This window comes from Equus przewalskii, chromosome 14, assembly GCF_037783145.1.
Source record: "Equus przewalskii isolate Varuska chromosome 14, EquPr2, whole genome shotgun sequence".
NCBI classification, from domain to species: Eukaryota; Metazoa; Chordata; class Mammalia; order Perissodactyla; family Equidae; genus Equus; species Equus przewalskii.
The window spans coordinates 54,915,140-54,937,510 of NC_091844.1; the positions used below are offsets into that span (position 1 = coordinate 54,915,140).

Sequence of the window (22,371 nt, forward strand, 5' to 3'; positions counted from 1 at the left end):
AGCTGGGCCCTTCCCTGCAACCCCCTTGCCCCCCGACTTTTACAGAAGCTGGGGTGTGACTGATGTTTACAACCCAGCGGGCTCTGGATGTTTGAGAGGGCTTTGAGAAGCCCCACAGTCTTAAATGCAAAAGGTGGCTGCAGACTTCTGGCTTTCTCCTGAATCGCATTCTGAGAGTCATGTGTTTCCTGTGCTTACATGCCACAAATTAACTGCCTTTTCACTTTTCCCACAGATTTTATCTCTTGTTCTGTGTAGTGGGGTATCATGGTATAGCGGTTAGAAGCGTGTGAACTTTGGAATCGGATTTAAGTGGGCATCGTAGCTTCTGCTGTTAGGGGCTGTGTTACGTTGGCAGAGCTCTCTGAGCCTCGGTTTATTCATCTGTAAAATGAGGATCGTCACAGTATCTACCTAAGAGCTTGGTTGTAAAGATTAATTGAAGTAGTGACATCATGCCTAAACCCACAATTGATGAGAGCTATTACTCCCCTTAATAATAACCCAAAGTGAGGCAGGGATCTTGGTGCTGGCCAGCGTCCCCGCCAGCTCTGAGGCTTGCTCCTACTTTTGCCAGCCTCTTGGTCTAGTTCCACTTCAGGCCAGAGCAAAATAAGAAAGCCCTGAATGTTTTGGGCTTTTGGGGGAGTCTGTGAATAGCCGAATCCATGAATGATGTCTCTGCAGGTGCCAGGGACCCACAGCCCCACCCTCATGCAGCGCCGGAGCACTGCCTGCCAGACCCTTGTCAGCGGTTACAACCTCCAACTGCCTCCCGCGACCTGAGTTTTATCAAAAGCTCAGTTGAGAGAAATAAAGTTCATGGGGGTTATTTAAAGGCCATGCATTCCAGCCATTCTTCCAGACGGGACATATCCGTGAACCCAGTCGGCTCTCATGAAGCTGAGTCGCTCTTGGACCACATTATTTAGCCACCACAAAATCTGTATTATGTCCCTCCCTTAGGATGGGGCTTCATGGAAAATGGCGGGAGGAGCCCTGCTGTTGAATTTGGTGGGGGAGATGCTGTGTTTACTAGTATTCACAGCCTCAGCCAGTGTTCTCTATCAGACCTACAAGTGGCGTATATTTCAGGCTTCAGTTCCTGGGAAATCTCTGCCTCCTCGGAGTAATTGGTGGGCTTCTGATTACGGGCAATGTGACTCACGAAAACTTGGGCTGCCAGGAAACTCAGAGCCAAATTTGGGGTTCAGGTTTAAGAATCCTAGAAGGGGGCCGGCCCAGTGGCGCAGCAGTTAAGTTCACACATTCTGCCTCTCAGTGGCCCGGGGTTTGCCGGTTCCGATCCCGGGTGTGGACATGGCACCACTTGGCAATCCATGCTGTTGTGGGCATCCCACATATAGAGGAAGATGGGCATGGATATTAGCTCAGGGCCAGGCTTCCTCAGCAAAAAGAGGAGGATTGGCAGCAGTTAGCTCAGGGCTGATCTTCCTCAAAAACAAAAAAAAGAAAGAATCCTAGAGGATCTCTTGGCCTGTTGTGTAAGGGAGATGATTTCTTTCCAGATGCTGATTTCTAACAGATGAGATTATTATTATTGTTGTTGTTTTGTATCTATCTTGTCAATGGCTTCAGGGCTCTGGTAGGACCAGAGTGGGAGTTTCCATCCCGGAAAACATGGGCTGGAGGATTGGCCAGGGTGAGTGGGAGAAGAACGAGGAGGAGTAGAGGAGGAGGTGAGGGTGCAAGGCACGGTGGCTGTTGGATATGTCCCTTTTTAGGCCACTGTCGAGTTGTAGAAGGGTCTGGCTTCACTGAACCAGAGAGTGTGAAAAGAGGATTTTCCATGGATTTGAGAAGAACCACAGCCATTGCTCAATTTGAACTTCTCCTTGTGCCCCTCCCCCCTCCGGCTTTCTGGGTATTTTTGTGATGTTGTGAAACACTGAAACTTGCAGTGTCTCCTTTCTCTTCCTCTTTGCTCCCCACCCCAGGCACTCCCACCCATCTTTGCCCCTGTACAGCTATCGCTTTCCTCCAACCCACCGCGGGGGCACAGGGTCGAGAGCTGGGCTGCCCACTGTGACTGCTCACCCATCTCTGGGCAACACAGGAGTTCCTCTGGCCTGAGGCCCTTAGCTTCGTTGCTGGAACAAATAGATGAGGGCCAAGGAGTTCAGACCCCTCAAGGAAAGAGTAATAACAGAGCAGCGAGCATTAGCTGAACACTCTGCTGTGTGCCAAACATTTAGGAACCATTATTATTGCCACTGTATTAGGTTTATTTTAACGAATTCTGTGCCTCAGCATCTCATGGCACATTTTCATCATTTGTCCTAGCAAGGCCCCTTCATCTATCTGTTTATCCATCGATCTAGTCCAGGGTTTCTCAGCTTCAGCACTATTGACATTTGGGGCCAGATACGTCTTTGTTGTGGGGGCTGTTCTGGGCATTGCAGGATGTTTTTCAGCATCCTTGGCCTCTACTCACTAGATGCCAGTAGTCACCCCTCCCTACCCTACCCTGTGACAACCAAAAAAGTCTCCAGACATGGCCAAATGTCCCCTGGTGGTGGTAAGGAGCCAGAATCACCCCCAGGTTGGGAGTCACCATCCCTTTTGTCCCATTCCTCCCTGATAGAAACCTCTGATGCATTAACTGGGTATCCCGTTTTGTCCTTGCAGCTCTAGCGATGGCCTGCTCATGTTCCTTGCCCAGTTTTCTATTGGGGTTGCCACCTTCTTCTTTTGATTTGCAAAGGGTAGTCCTTATGTATCTAGATATCAGTCCCACATTGGTTTGAACTGTGCTGTCTTCTCCCTTTCTGTCATCCATCTATTAACTTTCACCTTACCGGTGAGGACACAGAGGCACAGAGCTCACAATGCTAGTAAGTGGCGAAGCCAGGACACGAGCTCAGGCCTCTGTCCCCAGGGCCCAGGCTCTTGACCCCTGGGCTACAGCGACATCTCTTTCTTCCAAATATACCTTCACTGGAAGGCAGACGAGATCAGGCACTGAGGCCTAGGGAGGGGAGGGAGGTGGCTTGCTCAAGGTCACACAGCTAGTGAGCAGCATCGCCTGGATCACCTGGACGTGATGCCAAGTGTCTTGGGAGTTGGATTTAGCCTTAACTTTGGACCAGGACTGGCCAAGTGATTTTGCTGAAGTGCCTGATGGGAGCCCCTGGCTCTGGTGAGCAGAGGAGGCAGGGATCCGGGAGTGCTGTGTGGGGAGGGCTCTTTGCTAGCTCTGCCCGGGGAGGGGGAGGACAGGGCTCACAGACTCAGAACGGCCAGGTTTCTGGATTTGGACTTTCTGTCCTGGGCCTCTGTGGGCAGCAGTGCTCTCTGTGCCCTGGAACCTGGCGGGAGAGTGCTTCTTACCAGGCCCAGGGGATGACCGATGAAGGGGGAGCAGGGGGCACAGCGGAGGGGGCTCTGTTCCCTAAAAGCCATTCACATGACTCTCTGGCCTCAGAGTCCTTCCCCTTTCTCTTGTCTTTTTCTCCTTCACTGCCTTTGCCCTGCTTCAGTTTCCCTTCTCTATTTTCCTTTTCTCAATCCTCACGAAGCCCTCGGAGGGCTGGAGCTGGCCTCGGGCCTTCTGCCTCTCATGTGGTTGGTCTCCAGTTCCCGGACTGCAGTCCTGGGGCTGTCTGCCCTGGAGGCAGATGGGAAGGCCTCGGGGGGCCTGGTAGGGAGCAGGCAGGCCAATGAGCCAGCACGGGGAGGGCTGCCCTGCACCAGCATCCTAGGTTGGGGGGTTGGCCAGCAGGGCACAGCCACTCCCCACCTATCCACAACAGACATGCCTAGTTCGTCACAGAGCCCATCTCCATGGCCTCAAGATCCTTCTCAGCAGAGAATGTGGCACCAAAATGTGGCACCTCTGGTTTAGAGCTTCACCTTTAGTTTCTAGAAGCCTTTTCCACAATGGTTCTAAACCTTGACTGCTCGGTCAGAATCACCTCAATAACTTTCTAAACAGACTCATGACCAGGCCCCAACCTGAGATTCTGACTTCACTGGTCTGGAGTGTGGCCTAGGATTGGTATGCTGCGAAACATTCCCAGGTGATTCTGATCAGGAATCAGGAGTGGGAGGCGCTGTCTTACTGAGGGCTGTGTCACAGAGAGAACACGAGTGCCACTTAGGAGACCTGGGCTCAAGTCAGATGACCCTCAGCTGGCTGTGTGTCCCTGCACAAAGCCCGCTTTCGCTCCCTAAAGAGAAATTATGGATTTGTGGAATTTTAGACTTGGAAGGGGCCCGAAAAACAACCAACCCATCCCTCTGTCCTACAAATGAGAGGACTGTGTCTAGAGGGAGTTAGTGGATAGCTCAGGGTCCCACAGGGCTTTGAGAGGGCCAGGAAACCAGGCCAATTTTGGGGCTGTCTCCTCCCATTGACTACACTCGGCTGGGTCCCTCAGGGAGTTCTCTCTAGATGAGATTGTTGGGTAGATTGTGTGTCTGGGGGTCTCCCCACTGTTTACTGGAGGAGACTGGCCTCCCAGAGCCTGGGTGTGGGGAAGCAATGGCTAGGGCCAGAGGGCGTTGCTCTTAGCCGAACTTGCAAGAGAACTTTTGCAGGGCTGCTGACTTTTTGCAGCTGTTTTACGGGGCTTGTGCACCAAAAGGGGAAGTTGGGCTGCATTTAGAAAGTTGTCTACGAAGAGGAATGGCGGGGGTGGAGGTGAGGAGGGTGGCTGGGCTGGGGAGCCGGAGGAGGAAGGTGGGTGATCTGGGAGAGATGCCAGCAGGGGCCTGAGGACAAGGGTTTGATTTGGGCCCACATGTTGTCACTTTGGAAGCTCTTGGGGTGGGTGGTGGGGGCCGGGGGAAAGCAAAAGGGAGGGAAAAAGAAAAGAAAGGGAGAAGGGGGAGGGAGAATGAGTTCCCAGCCAGGGAGCCTGTTTTTTTCTTGGATTGGAAGCCCATAAGGACCGGATGGAGTGTGCTGGGAGCATGCCCAGTCCTGCCCCAAAGGCCCAGCGAGTGGCTTCTTCCAAAGGGGCACAGGGAGATGTCAGAGGTACCGAGAGAGGGTGAGGCTTTGTCATGATGGCCCAGCCCCAGGGTGGGAGATGCTACAGGAGGAACTTCCCCCTCCCCCAGGGTGTTCAGACTTCTCTGGGTAGCCTGCAATGTCCTGTCTCTAGAACCAGGAATGCATCAACTCCTCCCTGGATGGATCGGGGGCCCCACGGTGGCAGCAGGAAGAATACTGCACGAGGCTCCCAGCCCCAGGGCCGGAGGCCTGAAAAGGTTCTGAGAGCCTGAGTGAAGATCCCCATGCCTCCATTTCCCATTCCTGCTGGCAACCGGGAGGAGCAGTCCCACTGCCCCACCACAAGTGCACTGGCCCCAAGCACCAGGGAGGAAAATGCAACTCCCAATGACCATTCTGGTCACACTCTCCCTGCCCCCACCAAGCCCACTGCTCTTCCTCAGTCACTGGTGCCTGCAGGGTGCTGCACTCTCTGTCCCCACGTCCAGCCTTGTCCATACCTATGATTGTGGGGATGGAGTGAGGGAGTGGGGGTAGGGGGAGCATAACTTCGACCTGGAGCTCTCTTCCAGAAGGTCTGTCCCCACCAGAAATGTGGGCAGCAAAGCTTCTCTTCCCAAGGCGGCCCCACCCCAGAGCACCACAAGAAGAGGACTCAGAGGCACAGTCCACCTGTCCTAACACTGACCGTGCCACACTGGCCACAGAGATGGTGCCACCACCTTTCTCAGGGACGTGGTGACATGGTAGAATTGGCAGCCAAGGGACCCACTGTGAGGATAGGTGGAGAGGTCTGCATTGGTTCTGCCTCCGTGGCGAGCAAGTGAGGTCAGAAGTCCAACTCTCAAAGAGCCTGCTTAGTGAGCCCTGGTGAAGAAGGCAACTCAACGCACTCAGTTCAACTGAACTCAACAAGACTCCCATTCACTCTGTTATTCAGGCTTTACTGAGTGTCAACTATGGGCCAACCACTGTGCTAAGTGCTGGGGATGTGGAAGAGAGCAAACCAGACATAGTCCCTGGTGGAGGCATGGGAGGCTCATCGTGGGTCTGTGTCTGTAGGAAGCCCAGAAGGGTGGCCACGTGTTGGGGGGTGGGAGGAGGCAAGGCCTTTACCCCTGTGATCTCACTGGGGAGACGAGATTCACATACAGGAAACACTCAGAGAACGAGGCAGTGTTTAAATAAAGACATTACTGACTCTGTTAACCACATGTTGACGTGAACACGGCCAGGTTCAGGCTGTGTATGTCTGTAAGAGCTCTCGGGGGACCCTATGGGGCAGCCCCACTGGGGTTGAGTTACTTTCCAAGCTTCATGGAAGGATGGAAGGATCTGATGAGTTGGGCCCGACTACTAACCTTGAAAAAAACATCAGTTCTGACATGAGTGTATTCAACTGGAAAATCTATATGGACTCTACCGTCTTTCTTGAATCCTTCTTCCATCAGCCAGTGCTCTTGTCTTCCTCCTTCTTCCATCTCACTCAGAGCTGGAAACCTTCCATGGCCAATGACTGGATGCCAGACTTGGCTGAATGCCTATCACTTACCAAGTACAGGGCTAACTGTGAGAGGACGATAAACAACACAGGCCTTACCCTTAGGACCTGCAAACCGACTTGGGTTCACAAACTGCTATAAAAGAAGACAGTGAAAGACGCTTGTGAGTGTGTGTGTGCATGGGACAACAGGAGAGCTGAGTCCCATCCCTGGGTTTAGGATTTGGAATATCAATGCTGTGTTGTTTGTGTGTATGTATGCTGACTACTGTTTTGTTTTTTTCATCTCAAGCTTCAGAAAAACCATAATATTATAAGTAATTTCCGTAAGCTCTTTTGTGACATTCACCAATTATTTCTATTTTATGGAATGGTTGGAAAACAAATTAGAGACATTTTGCCCCTTTGCCCCTAAATACTTCAGTGCGTGTTTCAAGGACTTTTTTTTACATAGTCTAGTTCCTTATAGCTGAGCCTTCTTCCTCTCCTTTACAGACAGTATCAGATCACTCCATATCCTAAAAAAAAAGCTTATTCAATGGGAGACAGCCTGTTTTTCTGCTTGATTCCATGCTGGTGGCCTGGCGGTTGGGGGCTGCCTAGGTCACAGGGTCCTCTGGGAAATTTTCCTGGCTTCAGTGGCTATGCCTGAGCTGGCTTGCTACTGGACAGCTGATCTGACCCCTTGGAGACTTGGCCAGGCCTTGGCTGAACTCTGCTCTCTTTCCCTCCACTTTGTTCTTGAGTTTTCTGCACATTCTCCCACCCACAGATATGAATGTCACATGATGTTGGCTTTCCAGTGTGGCCTGGTGGAAGCAGAATGAGCTTGTTGGGCACCTTCTCTGGGCCTTGGAGGCCAGGCTCCTCTGAAAACACAGGAGGCTTCCTTTCCCTGACTCGCGGGTGGAGCGAGGCTCTATGGCGCGGTCTGGCTCCAAGGCTGTGGTCCTGCTCAGGACTGGCAGTCTTAGGCTGAGGGAACATTTTCCAGAGCACAGCTGAGGGACAGAATGTCTCTGCGAGATGGACTGGGATGGGCAGGGTTTTGGAAAGGCCCCTGCTTGTTCTGGGAGGTGTTCAGGAGGCTGAGGTTTTGGAAATCCATGGCGGCTGTTCATGACTGCTCCCAGCTTTGGGACAAGGAATGATGGGTGCCCATCTCCTTGGGTTCAGGGGCAAAGGTGAAGCCCAGCACTGTTGACCTGGGACCAAGCCTTCTGCTGGGCCTGAGGAGGGCACTGGACTTTGAAGGGGAACTTAGCCTAGAAGATGGGACCCTGGAGTCATGAGATGCTGTTTGCGTCCAACGAACCTTGGCCAGAGCTCTACCAGCACTGGCTGGGACACAACACCAATGTGATCTCCCAGCCTGCACTGAAGGGTGCCTCTGATGGAGTGGGGTAGGGGAAACCCCAACAAACCCACGAGACAGAACACGCTGGAGGCATTTAACTAGGCAGTTCAGTCTCGTGCAAGGAGAGGCCAGGCAAGGGAGAGCTCAGAGCAGGCCTGAACAGTCAAGAAATGCTCTGGGGAGGAGGAGCATGCTCCCTTTCATCAGCTTCTGTCTCCCTCTGTTGCGATCTTGCACACAGCCAGCACACCCAGGGGCCCATTCTGGCTCTGTTCTGACATCTTGGGCAAGTCCGTTTGCGTCCTCGGGCTTGTTTCCGCCTCTGTGAAACCGGAAGTCGAGCACCTGAGCCATCCCCCAAGGCAGCGCTGAGTGGGTGGGCTTCAGAGGTGCTTGCAGAGCTATGAAAATACAGATACCCCTGCCCCGTGCAGACTTTGGGGGCGAGGCCCAGGCCTGTGTGGATATTGTTTTGAATAAGCTCCCCAGGTGGTCCCTGGGGCAGAAGCTGGGTAACTATGGCGTCTTCACGTCCCCAGCCCCTGACTTAACTGCAGACTCCACGGACCCACACTCAGGCCCGTATTCCTTGACGCATTTCTCCCGGGTGTCGAGGAGGGCCTGGTACAGGTGGGGACCCTCTGGCCTCCCGACCAGGCCGTCCATGGCCCCTCCCACCCGGGAGCAGTGCCGTGGTAGGGCGGCCTGAATGCACCCCCTTCTCCCTCCCTAAGGACCAGCCTCAATGCCCCCCATTACCATTTCCATGGCGCTCTCCTCCAGGGCCCCATGGAAATCACGAGGCTTTCTGAGGAGTCGTGCAGACTTCAGAAAAGACCCCGGGCCCCCTGCCCGCCGCGGCTCCCTCTCCCGCTCTCATCCCGCTCCGGGCGGCCAGAGACAGAGCCCCTCTCTCCTCGGCGGCCTAGCCGCTCATTCTCCCACAGAGCTGACGTTTCTCTGCGGCCCAGCTGGCTGCAGTTTTTAGAAATAACAATATCCCCGGGGGGAGGAGCGGCGGCGTGAATGGGCGCCTTTGTCCCGGGCCCTCTGAAGCCCGATTAATTATGCGCCGCGGAGCGCGGGGAGCGGGCGGCCGCCCGGGCGGCTGAAAGGCCCGGGCTGGGGAGCGCGGCCGCCGGCTCCGCGCCGCCGCACAAAGGGCCGCGGAGCAGAAAACCGCCAATTACCCGCATTTTGTATTTGCCGTTGTCTCGCTGACACTGTGGACGGCCCCTCCCCAGGCGGCTGCACTTTGAGGGTTTTCAAGCCCTTTCTCCGTTACCAGGGGCGACTGGGGAGAGGGCTGGGGGAGCGCGGGATGCGCCAAGTGCTGGGTGGGATCGTGGCGGTGGGGGACGTGGAGGGAGGGAGGAGAGTGTGGGTGTTGCCCCTGGGGACCTGGGTCTCTAATCTAATGCTCTCCCCAAAGCTGGAGCCTGTTCAGAGCGCAGATTCCCGGGGCCCCACTCCGAAGGACTGCCTGACTCAGTAGGTCTGGGATCCCAGGAAGTTGCATTTTAACAGGCAGTCCAGATAATTTTACTTTAAAAAAATTAAAGTCTAACAGTGAAATGCACAGATCTTAAGTGTCAAATGTATACATCTGTGTAACCTACATCCATCAAGATAAAGAACAATTCTATCACTCCTGAAAGTTCCATGGGTCCTCTTTCCAGTCTCCCCACCCCCACTTCATCCCCCCCACCCCCACCCCCACCCCCACCCTCCCAGGCGTCCACTGCTGAGTTCTGTCATCATCTGTTAAGTTTCACCTGTTTCTGGACTTCATGCTAAGTGGAGTCTTACAGTATTCACTCTTTCGCTTCTGACTTCTCTCACTCAGAGTAATGTTTCTGAGGTCCACCCATTTGTGTGTATCAAGTAGTTTGTTGCTTGTGATTAGTTTATCTGTTCACCTGTTGATGGACACCTGGGCTGTTTCCAATTTTTGGCTGTTATAATTAAGCTGCTACGATCATTTTGTACAAGGCTTTTGTGTGGCTATATGTTCTCATGTCTTTTATCTCGGCGTGGAATTGCTGGGCTGTTGGGAAGGTGTTTCACTGTAGTGGATACTGCCAGACCGTTTTCTAAAGTGAGTATACAACTTTCCATCCCACTGACAAAGTGTAAGAGTTCCAGTTGCTCTCCATTCTTGTCAGCACTTGGTATTGTCAATCTTTTTGATTTTAGCTATTCTAGTGGATGTGAGGTGGTATCTCACTGTAGTTTTCAAGCCGGGTGATTTTAACTGCTGAGCTCCAAAGACCTTACTTGGAGAAAATTCCTGTCTACTGCCATTTTTGCATTTGCCTGTGAGGTCCAGCAGGGTGAATGACCTCCCCAAGGCTCACAGCTCATTGGGCAGAGACAAGATGAGAACACAGGATTCCTGACTACGAAACAAGAACTCATCGTGCTGCCCCTTTGGCCTATACCTCATGGGCCGGTATGTGTATGTGAAGCGTGAGTCTTGCTCTGCTCAGGACCATTCAGAATGGATCTGGAAGGGCATTTCTGAAGAGTCCCTGCCTGCCATCCAAGCAGCAGAATCCATGGGACTCTGGGGCCAAGAGATTGGTCTTGGCCAGGTAGGTGTGGACATATGCACACATAGGGACAAGGCTAGGGCCTGGTGGCTGCCTCCCCTTGACTCTTACTCCAAGGGCACAGACCAACTCTCAGAGTCCCTCTGCCTTAGCCACCATAGAGGGCCTTAGATATTTTCTGATCAAGCCCAGAGGAGGTGCTGGGTGATGGAAATGAGGGGGCAGGGGTCCTGGGCTTCCAAAGTCCTCCTTTGCCTATAAGCATTCTCCTAAGTGTGGTTTTGAAGACCCTCCAGAACCTGGCCTGACCTATCCTTATGGAGTGGTATTTGGCTGCCTCTGTTTTGCATACCGTACTCCAGCAATATTGGACACCTGTCCCTCCCTTGTTGTCCCTCTAACCTATCATTACATACTATGGAGACTGCATTCTTCAAAGATGGCTGCACCAGAATATATATCCCATCCCACATGCTCTTCTTGCAATGTGAATGACACTCCTCCCACGGAGAGGTGGGGTCTAGGTTTCCTCTCATCGAATCTGGCCAGGGCTGTGACTGCTCTGACCAATAGAGTATGGCAGAAGTGATGATTTTGGATGCTAAGTCGTATAAAGGTTATAATTTCCACCTAGCTCTCTTTCTTTTTGGGGATGCTCACCCTAGGAATCCAGCCACCACACTGTGAAGAAGCCCAAACTAGCCTGCCTGGAGAGACCAATGGAAACACCCATGTGGAGAGGAACTGAGGCCCCCAACCTACAGTCAGCACCCACCACGAGCTTTGTGAGTGAATGAGCCTTCAGATTATTCCAAAGTCCAGCCTTGGGTGCCTCCAGCTAAGGCCCTAGACATCACAGAGCAGAGGTAAGCCCATCCTGCTGTGCTTTGTCCAAATTCCTGACCCAAAGACTCTACAAACATAATAAATGGTTGTTGGATGCCAATATTACAGTAATTTGTTACATAGCCATAATAACTGATATTTCTTGTCTCCTCTCACCCTTATTTCATAATCCCTTTACCCTTCTCCCACTTCTAAATTTAGCTCTTCTCTTTGAGGTTCAACTTTGATATCACCTCCTCTAGGAGCCCTCTGGCCTCCCTCTGCTCTGAGCTGGAATTTCCTCCTCTGTCCCCGAGGAATATGCTTAAGTCTTTGCATTCTCCACATTGTCCTACAACTTCATGTTTGGATGTTTGCATCCTCCATAAAGCAGCTCCCTGAGAGCTGGAAAAGTGTATGTTTCCTCTCTGAACATTTAAGAACCTGGCACACAAGTCTTTGTTGAAAGATGGTGTATCCCGAAAAGGGAGGGAGCCGGGCCTGAATTAAGTGAAATCACTATTCAACTTCCCACTCTCTGCCTTCATTTCCTCTGCACCAGGCCTTGAGCAAGAGAGACAAAAAAGACAAGAGATGGTTCTTTGCTTCAAGAGGATTTCAGTCTGATTAGGGAGACAGTCACAGAAAGACTAGAATAGACTAGTGTATGATTAAATGAGATTCATAATCCCCAGAAGGGGGAGAGACCTGTGTGGCATGGGGTGGTCAGACCAGGCTTCCTAGAGGAGTCGAGGACTTAGATTTAAAAGTATCAGAGCTCTAGGACAGGTCTCCTTTGGATAGAACTCCCGGCTTGCTTTTCCCTACCTCCACTTGCCAAGGCCCCAGCTAAAGATGTATGTGTGTTTGCGTGTGTGTGTAGATGTATGCACACATGCGTGGTCAAGTAGGGGGCATTGGTACACCTGTGTCCTGGGATAGACTCTTGAGGACAAGCCTATTCTTAACCATCTCCTCGGTTTGCCTCTCTCTTCCACCGCACTGGAGGAATGGGATAAGAATGGGCTAAATCAAATGGGGTGGATGCACAACCAGCTAAGTGTACACCCGACAATATGAGTGGGCCTTCAAAATAGTCCTGACCAAAGAAGGCAAGAAACAATAAAGTCTATAGCTCCATATTGTTCGTGTAAACAAAGACTCCATGTCCACAGAATGACAGTGTATGTTTTAGAGGGACACACAGACAAACAAAGACATGATGTCAGACATTAATGTGGTTGCTTTTAGGGATGGAGGAGATTGGGGCAGTGAACGAGGATTGAAGGAATAAATAAATTAAACAAGAGAGGGCCTTTGTGCGGAAGGAACAGTGATGCGAGTGTGCCATTGAGGAGAATGATTGACTCGACTTCTGCGCTTGAGGTCCAAACAAGAAGAAAAGTCAAAACCCAAATCACTCTTGGAAATGATACCACCAGCTTTAGGACAGTGCTCCTAACTGTGTGGGCAAGAAGGAGGAGGGGTGGGGGCAGGGGCTTAGCTGTAGCTGACATGTTTTATTTTCATTAAAAAGATAAAGACATCTGAAGCAAAGTGGCAAACTGTTAACATCTGTTGAATCTGGAGAGTGTTCACGTGGGTTTGTTAGATTATTTTTAAATGTATCATAATTAAAAAATTTTAAGAGTTGCCAATCAAGACACTGCAAAATAATTTTATGACTTCTGCCAGAATTCATTTCTGATCATAGGTTGGCCTCTGAATAGGTTTATGGAGCTGAATAACGGCTATCATCTGACGGTGACTCAAGTCCCAGTAAGGAGAAGAATATGAAGTATTGATTTTCCATTGATACTAAAAGCACTCATAAGTAAGATGTTTGGGCAATGACAAATGTCATTGCCTGCTGTGTATAGAGTAAAACCAGTGGCTGAACAGCCACAGGAATCTTTTTTGTGACTCATTGGATCAGATCAGCCTCTCAGGACGTTGGGAAGATCACCGATTAGCTATTGGCCTTCCTGGGGATGAGAAATCCTAGACGAGGGTACAGAACTGCCGAAGGCAGCTCCTTGAGGGCTGCACAGCTCACCGTTAGGGCCTGGGCTCTGGGCCCTACTCACAGAGACGAGCTCAGCAGCTGAAGCTGTGGCACAGACTCTGCTAGATGATCCTCCCTGCCCCTGGCCACAGCTGATGGGTATGGAGGGCATAGCTGAACCAAGCTGGGCCAATTAGATTCTTTCAAGATTCTGGAATTTTGAACCGAAAGGCAGAGACTGGGAGCTGTTGGAATGGGGCTGCTTTAATGCAAGTGTTCTAAGGAGGTTCATTGACTCCAGATGCGTAGGTCCTTGGACCTTCTCTGGCCTGTCCTGAGGCTCCGTTGTTCAACCCTTTCTTGAAATTTAATACATTTTTTCTTTTTATTTGCCAGGATTGATTTCTATTACTTGTCCTGTGGAGTAGGTTAATATAATATTTTATTATATCTTCCTGCCTTCCCCTAGTGATACTCCTAATACATACGGTATCTTTGTTGACTTAGAAAGAAAGGGGCCCCTCTGGGCAGGTAAATTAGAAAAAGCTGTTCTTTCCTCCAGGCAGACACAGCCCCTCCTCAAGGTGAAAGCTTGGGTTCGTGGAATGTGGGGCTGGGTTTCAGGCCCCACCCCATTCATCTCCTTGGCCAGGCCCCTTTCTGCAGTGCACAGACTGCATAACCATTCATGGCAGCCCGTCCTGCCCACCATTTCTTTCCTGGCTGATTTGTCCTCTGCATCGAGGTGTCATTCAGGATAGGAAGCATTATTCCAGACAAGATTTACTGGAAATGTTCTATCGTGCAAGCTCTATTTAGGACTTTAACGCTCATGACAAAGATGTAATTTTTAATCTTTGTGTGTTGAAATCTGTTGAAAGTCAAGCTTTAAAGGAAATGTAGGAAAGTTCCATGGCCTGGTCAAGTCAACAGAAGTTACTATCTTCTTCTGATGAATAACCTGCCGGCTTTGGAGGAAGCTTTCCACCAAAGAATCTGGCAGACATTCTTGAAATGTCAAGGGACACTCCTCCTTCCCCCATGTGAACATACCCCTTGAGAAGGTGAGAGCGAGTGCACAGGAGTCAGTCGACAAGGAGGGGTCTTGGGCTGTGGTGAGATTGACAGGGAAACCACAGCCAAGGCATTGAGGGCCTTGGGGAAGAAAAGGATCTCAGGGAGGAAAATGCCTGAGAGGAGGCTGCTCCAGCTCTGGCTTGTTAATTCATTTCACATCAGGCAGCTCCATGAAGAGTCCCCCTACTCTCTGAGAGAAAGCCGAGTAGAGAAAAACTAGTCAGGAACTTTCCTGCCAGAGGACCCACCCACTCCTGCCTCGTGTGCCATCTCCCTCCATGTCTACAAATACAGGAGGCAGTGTAGACTAGCAGGTAAGGATGTGAGTTTGGAATCAGAATGCCGGGGTTCAAACCTCAACTCTGTCACTTTCTGGCTGTGTGACCTTGGACATGTTACTTAGCCTCTTGTGATGGTTTTAAAACAAGTCCACAATCCTTTGACTCTCCTCCTATGAAGAGTGGGAGTCTATGTTCTCACCCCTTGAAACTGGTGGGCGGGGGGAGAGATTTGGGAATGCCTAGACAAATAGAATGTGACAAAAGTGACAGTGTAATTTCAAAGGCTGGGTTAGAAAAGACCATGCAGCTTCTGATGGTTCCTTTTGGGATGCTCTTGCAGGGAGCCTTCAGCCAACATAAAAGCAATCCGGCCACCCTGAGGCTGCTTTGTAGAGAGGCCACATTCAAAGAGAGAGGTGCCTGAGCAGACCCAACCATCCAGCCCCAATCTGCTTGAGTCTTCACAGCCTAGGCCCCAGGCATGCAAATAAAGAATCCTTTGGGCTAACCCCAGCCCCAGCCACCAATTAACTGAAAACTCAGGAGAGAGATCCTGAGGGAAAGCTGCCTGGCTTATTCTTGGTCCCGCCCCAAAATTCGTGAGCAAAGTAAATGATTGTTTTTGTTTTGAGACCATTGTTTTGGGATGGTTTGTTATAATGCAAGACAGCTGATACAAACTTTTGTTATCTGGAAGTGGAGAGCTGCCATAACAAAACCTAAATCCGTGGCTTAGGACTGAGAGGTGGGCAGAAATTCTAAGAGTTTTGAAGATGTTGGTGGAAGCCTGATGGCCCTGAAGGAGGCTGCTGGGGAGGGCTTAAAGGAAAGTGAGAAAAATGTTGGAGGCAACAGGAAAGGGGTCTCTCCGCAGTGGAGGAAAATTTAGCAACATTGTCACTTGAAGTGATATGGACAACAGAAATGTACCTAATGACCTAATGCTTTGGGCTAAGGAGACTTTTGTTTTTTTAATTTTCCTTGAAATTTACGATGATTGTTATTTTAGAAGAGACTTTTAAGCAGAATGTTGAAAGTGCCAACTGGGTTATTTTAACTGCATGTGATAAAGATGGAGAAAGATGAGTTAAAAAGGAAACTTTAATTTTCAAGAAAAATTTATAGAAAACATTAAAAAGCCAGGGATTTGCTGGTTTGGGAAGTAACCTTGTTTCTCATTCTCAGCCTCCACAGATGGCAAAAGATTCTCAAAGTCTGAAAGGGCTTCAGGACAAAGATGAAATCCAGAGTGGGACTATAAGAACCTTTGTTAAAACCTCAGAGAGACTTAATGCTTCATAAAATCTTTCAGATGGACAAAGGCCCTCTACGTATTTCAAGAGTGTGCCTCACAGATTCTCTTTATTAAACAATAGGGCTTCTAAGTATCTTAAGGGAACTGTCCCTCAACAACCTCACAAAAAGCTCACGGTAGAGAAGAGCTGACCTTGATGAGACTGTGGTGTAGCTTTTGCCCAAGGTAGTGAGGCTCAACAGGACCCTTAGAAAACCTACAAAGTTTTAAATAGAATTGTATTATCAGAAGCACCATCAGCTTGGACCAAAAGGGACAGAGTAGAACAAAATGAAAAAAAGTTTCCCAATGTTTTTGGACTTTGAGCCCCCAAGAAGGGGGAAGAAAGCAACCTGAGAAAGCTACTCAGTTGCAAACACCAACCATCTTTTTTTTTATAGTAAAGAAAAGAAGATACGGAAGGTGGAACCAAGAGCCCCGAGCATGGAGCCAAGAAGTGTGGAGAAGCATTCCCAGGCAGTAGCACTGAGCCCTAATCAAGAAACTGGCAATATGTGCCTGTCTGGATTTCAAAATTGCTATGGACCAGTGACTACTGTGTAACTCCCTCCCCACCCTACCCCATCTCTTTTTGTTTTATTTTTGTTTTTTCTTTGTGAGGAAGATTGGCCCATAGCTAACATCTGTTGCCTTTCTGTTTTCTTTTTTTTGCTTGAGGATGATTGTCGCTGAGCTTACATCTGTGGCAATCTTCCTCTATTTTATGTGGGATGCTGCCACAGTGTGGCTTGATAAGCGGTGCTAAGTCTGCGCCCAGGATCTGAACCTGCAAATCCCAGGCTGCTGAAGCAGAGTGTGTGAACTTAACCACTATACCACTGGGCTGGCCCCCCACCCCACTTCTTTTGAATGGGAGTATTTATTATAGTGGTTATCCAATACCTGTCGTATCGTTGTGTGTTGGGTGTACATGGAACAGATAGCTTTTCTCTTTAGTTCACAAGTCTTGAGATAAAAAGGAATAGTACTCAAGGAACCATGCCTGAAGAACTGCGTCTGAGGGCTCCTCCACACCTGAGTGGTTTAGATGATGGGATCTCAGACCTTTAGCTTAACCCTGATGCCATAATAGACGAGACTTTTGGAGATCATTGGAAGGGAATGAGTATATTTTGCATGTGAGAGGAATTTAAATAATTTATGTCCAGAGGACAGACTGTGCTGATTTAAACATGGCTCAAAATTATTGACACATTTCCTAGCAAGAAATGGAATTGAGGTCCCTCCCCTGTGCCTGGGTAAGCCTTTGTAACTGCCTTAACAAATAGAATGTGGTAGATATGACGTTGCATGACATCCAAGCCTTGGTTAGAAAAGGTGAACTTTTCTACAAGCAAGACAACTTCTGTCTTGCTCTCTCTCAGGACATATGCCTTTGGACCTCTGAGTTGCCAGGAGAGAAGTCCAGCTATTCTGAAGCTGTGTGTGGGAGAGTTCGTGTGCAGAGGCCACAGAGAGACAGAGAGGAACTCCAGCTGGTCCAGCCCTACTTGTTTGAGTCCTCCCAGCCCAGGTGCCACATATGTGAGTGAACAAGCCACAGTCACACTCTGACTACAACTTCATGAGACTCCAATCCAGAACTGCCCAGCTGAGTTCCCTGTTTCCTGACCCACAGAAACTGTGAATGGTAATACATCATTGTTGTTTTTTCAGCCACTAAGTTTTGGGGTGGTTTGTTATTCAACAAGAGATAACTTCTTAAAGCAACCTTTTCCGCACCTGTCAATAGGGCTAATGATAATATCTACTTCAAAGGCGGGTAAATGAGGAACGAGTCCATGAGTTACAGTTTGTGAAGCTCTGAGCTTGGGGTCTGGTGTATAGTAAACGTTCAATGAATGTCGCTTACCCTTCACAGAGCTTCTTAGTAGCTGTTATCCTAAACGATAGCTGTGAATCTAACAAAAGTGACGTTTAGTTTAAGTAACATTCTATTCAAGAAGGAACCGTGTGCTTGACAGTAAATATTTGTTGAATAAACGAAAAAGAAAAAAAAAAGACCTTTTTTTGGTGGTAGCTAGGCTCCAATGATGGCATCAATGAACATGCTTCCTGATATTCATTCCCTTTGTAGAGTTCCCTCCCACACTGAATCTGGTCTAGGACTATAACTCACCTTAACCAACAGAATATGGCCGAAGAGATGCTGGGCCAGTGCAGGCCTGAGCTTTAATAAGGTTTGAGGCTTCCACTTTCATACTTTTGGGAGTCCTGAGCTGTTATGTAAGAAGTCTGGATCCCTGCTAGAGAAATCCACATGGAGAGGAGACCTGGAAAGGCCACATGGAGAGGGAGAGACCCTGGGAGTACATAGAGAGAGAGGGAATTCCGGCAATCCTACCGTCTCCACTGAACCCAGCCTTCCAGGGTCCTTGCCTGGGTGCTAGACATGAGAATCCACCATCTTGACTCAGCCAGCCCAGTCAAGATCCCAGATGACTACAGTCTCAGCTGCCATCTGGCTGTAGCAGCACGATAGTCCCCAGGCGAGATCAGTAGAAGTGGTGTCCAGTCAACTTACCAAATCATGAGAGATAATAAGTATTTGTTGTTCGTTTTAAGCCACTGTGTTTTAGGGTGGTTTGTTACATGGCATTAGATAACCCAAAGGTGCCCAAGACAGTGCCTGGCATACAGTAGGTACTCAATAAATATTGGTTGACTAAATGAATGAACCTCTTCATTCTTTTCCTCCCAAGCCTTCTCCTCTCAGGCCTGGTGCTCTGAGCTGCCCTCCTCTCCCACTGCTCATCCCTCGGCCTCTGCCTTACTTATATTCCCATGGACTAGGGAGACTAAAGTAAAATGGGGCCCCTGTTGGGCTCTTGAGTGTGTAAAAGCCTGAAATGAGTTTCCTCTGTGTGGAAATTCTAGGCTATGGACCCTAAGGCAATGTTTCCCTGCTTCTCGGTATCTTGGGAACAGGTGTCCTTATATTTTTAAAGAGGGAAGAGAAGAGAGACTCGGCTTTCGAGCTGATCTCTCCTGGGTTTGAATTCCAGCTCCTCCATGTCCTGACTGTGTGGCAGTGAACTGCCGATTTAACTGACTTCCTTATCTGCCAAAAGGGCTCAAAATCAAGGCTTCAGTGCAGAAAGTCAACATGCCATCCTCCGTGTGGTGCCTGGAGTGTGGCAGGTGTCATGGGGCCGTTAGTGTGCCTGCAACATGAAGGAATCTCATAGACATGATGCCGGTGGCAAGAGCACATACTATCTGTGACTCCATTTAAATGAAGTCCAAAAATGGGCGAAATTAATTGATAGAGGAATTTCTAAGAGAGGTTCCCTCTGAGGGGGAGAGGTATTGACTGGGGAGGGCTCCAGGGAACCCTCGGGTATTCAAAATGTTCTATATTTTGATTCAGGTAGTGTATGCATGTATGAAAGCTCATTGAGCTATACCGTTAAGAGTAACGTGCTTTACTGTGTGGATGTTACATCTCAGTAAGGAAGTTGAAAAAATGTTAGTGTGTCCTCCCTTCAGTCAGGAATGATCCCTAGGAATTCCCTAACTCCCAGGACTTTTGCTCCTTATGGGACTGCCTGTCCTTCCTCCCTTGTCCCAAGCCCACCCTGACAGCAGCCTTGGGTAACGTTATCCTAGCGCTTTGCATAGCTGGCTGGCACTGCCAGGCTTGGCCTGGGGCTGATTCCAGGATGGGAACTATGGTGGGATGTCTCACCTTCTGCTCCTGAGAGGGCAGAGTGGCTGGGCTGTGGGGTCCCAGATTCCCTTGGGGGCTGGTGAGTGGGAAGGGGGCTTACTATCCCCTACAAAGGGTCTGGGGCTTTAGTGGGGTTGCAGGGTGTTTGGAAAGAGTAAGCAACCAGAGCACGTCCTTGGCACGTCGGGCCTGGTTCCTGGAAGGAGCGAGGAGGAGGTGGGCGCCGAGGGCGTCCGGGCTGGGCCAAAATAAAGAGCTTGTTCTGCTCACAGCCCTGCTATTTGAGGCCCTGAAGCATGACGTCCCTCAGAGTTTCCATTCTCTGCGCTGCAGCTGTTGGTTACGTGTTTCATTCAAATGCTTTGCAGGAAGCAGCAGGCTCCACATTCCAGGGCTTTTAGTCATTTTTTCTCTTAGAGCTTTGGGGCTGGGGTTAGAATGTTCTTCAAACCACACTGTCCTCGGCTGGATTCCCAAGAGGAAGTGGGTGGGTCCCTGGGGGATGAGAACACAGGTCCAAATTCAGGGACGGAATCAAAAAAGATTAAGGCCAGCACAAGAAAACTCCTAGAGAGATCACTGAGCTGAGGTCCAGGTGTGGCCAGGGGTGGACGCCTATGGGTGGTGACTCTTGCCCTCCCCAGCCATGGGCCCAGGGGCACGTGGAGTCTCTGGTGTGTGTGTGTATGTGTGTGTGTGTGTGTGTGTGTGTGTGTGGAGAGAGAGAGAGATGTGTGGTGTGGGACAGAACGGAGTTAGTGGTGGCATGTCACTCTGAGGGACCCACATAGTCAGCCCCTCTCTTTTGTCACTGCCCTTGCGCAGAGGGAGAGTGTGACACGGGGCTTCACTTGCTGCAGGGGTGGGTGGTGACATATGTTTGGGTTTAGGACAGGGAGAGAAGCACTTTAGCAAATGGACCTCACAGATACACGAGCCCAGAGAAACCACAACAAATGTTTGTTAAGTGTCTGCTCAGCTCCTGGCACTGAGCCGGGTGTTGGGAACACAAGAGGGTGTAAGACAGACTCCATCTCTGCCCTCGCAGTCAGGCCTGGGAAATATGGCCTGTAAGGTGTCCACTGGGATAAGGGGAAGAGAGCAGATTAAGGGAGCAGGGACTGATCGAGACCAGATCTGGTGGCAGAGAGTAGGTGAGTGTAGATGGCCGCCATGGATCATGTTGAGATGGTGCATGCCGGGAGTGTGAAGGGAATGGTGGGGCCCAGGCAGGGGACCTGGTGGGCTGAGGTGGCTGAAACTCTGGAAGGGAGAAGGTGATGGACAGCAGCAAAATCCCAGGGGTCCTGAAGCAGCCTCATTTGCTCAGGTCTTCAAAAGCCCGAGAGGCTTGCCCAAGAAGAAGAGGGGAGAAGGACCAGGGGGTCCCGAGCAGCTGACCAGCCTGGTGCCACCCTTTCCTCTGATCACCTGGAGCAGAGGGAAGGAAACACTGTGTTGAGACTAGTCTAGAATTCACAATTGCTCACTGTGCTAGGCAGAATTCTGAACATGGTCCACCAAGATTTTCCACTAATCCCTGAATATGATGAGATATCAAGCCCATAATTCTGCCACATTATATGGCAAAGGGATTTAAAAAACCTAATTAAGGTTATAAATCAGTTGACTTTGAGTTAATCCAAAGGGAGATTATCTGAGAGGTGTGCCTAGTGTAATCACATGAGCCCTTTAAAAGCAGAGTTTTCTCTGGCTGGTGGCAGGAGAGGAAGTCATAGATCTGAAGCCTGAGGGGGATTCCATGTACCTTTGAGGACTTGAAGATGGAAGAGACCATATGTAAGGGACCTGAGAGAGTGCAGCTTCTGGGAGCTGAGACAACCAACAAGGAAACAGCACCTCAGTCTGACAACCACAGGAGCAGACTTCTACAACCCAAAAGAGCTTGGGAGCAGATCCTTTCTCAGAGCTTCTAGACATGAGCCCAGCCAGCTCACACCTTGATTTTGGCCTTGCAAGACCCAGGCAGAGAATCCAGCTGAGCCCACCCGGACTTCTCACCTGCAGAACTGTGAGATAATAAACGGCTGTTGATTTAAGCTGCCAACTTTGCGGGAGTCTGTTATGCAGCAATAGAAAGTGAATACACTCCTTTCTCATTTCATCCCGAGAAGGTCTGTGAGGAGGGTCTGAGGACTCCCCCTTTGCAGACAGGGCAGGCTAAGCGAGGTGCTCAGTTTGCACGTGTCCAGGCTGGGGCTCAGGCCCGGGTCCAGCTGATTTGAAGGCTCTTTGCACCATGAATGCTTCTCTGACCTGAACAGCCACAGATGAACCTTGGGCACTTGGCCTAAGTCAAGGGTGTCTCATCTTCCCATTCAGGGGAAGCAGGGAGGGCTGCATCTTACACCCCCTTTTATAAGAACCACCCAGCAGCTCCTTCCACGCCACAGCCTGCAGTCTGCAAAGCTGTCCCAGGCCTGCATGCCCAGCTGAAGAGCAGAGTTCTGGCAGGAAACAGGAGAAGGGCAGTGACCTCGTCCTCCTCCTTCTCAGATGACACGTCTGGGCTCTGTCAAGGCAAGAGGCAGGAGCTGGGATGCAAGGAGCAATAAAGTTTGGCTGTGGCCTTCCCCACTCCCAGTAAAAAGCATTCTCTGACTGGCTGGGATGGGGATTTTTTAATTTTATATTTGCTCCCATAATAATTTGTTGGACACATAGTTGAATACCCCCGGGAGTCCAGAAATGTTTGCAAGGAGAAAGATTATGTTTCTGCTTTATTGATTAAAAAGCCCTAATGAAGGTTTTCTCATTCCCACATGAGGCCTTTTCCAAAAATCTCCTCT

General features: G+C 50.0%; 1 long non-coding RNA gene across 3 annotated transcripts in view; it reads left to right on the plus strand.

The window, feature by feature from the left end:
* Positions 1-21,629, plus strand: part of LOC103558400 (uncharacterized) — a 37,380-nt gene extending 15,751 nt beyond the window's left edge. The window contains exons 2-4 of one of the 3 annotated variants that reach the window (XR_011526565.1): positions 11,054-11,254; positions 17,256-17,521; positions 21,286-21,629. This is a non-coding gene — a long non-coding RNA (uncharacterized lncRNA). Of the gene's footprint in view, positions 1-11,053; positions 11,255-16,271; positions 17,893-21,285 lie in introns of those variants that run through there. The other 2 variants (XR_011526566.1, XR_011526564.1) reach the window with 2 other exon arrangements.
* Positions 21,630-22,371: the final 742 nt, after the last annotated feature.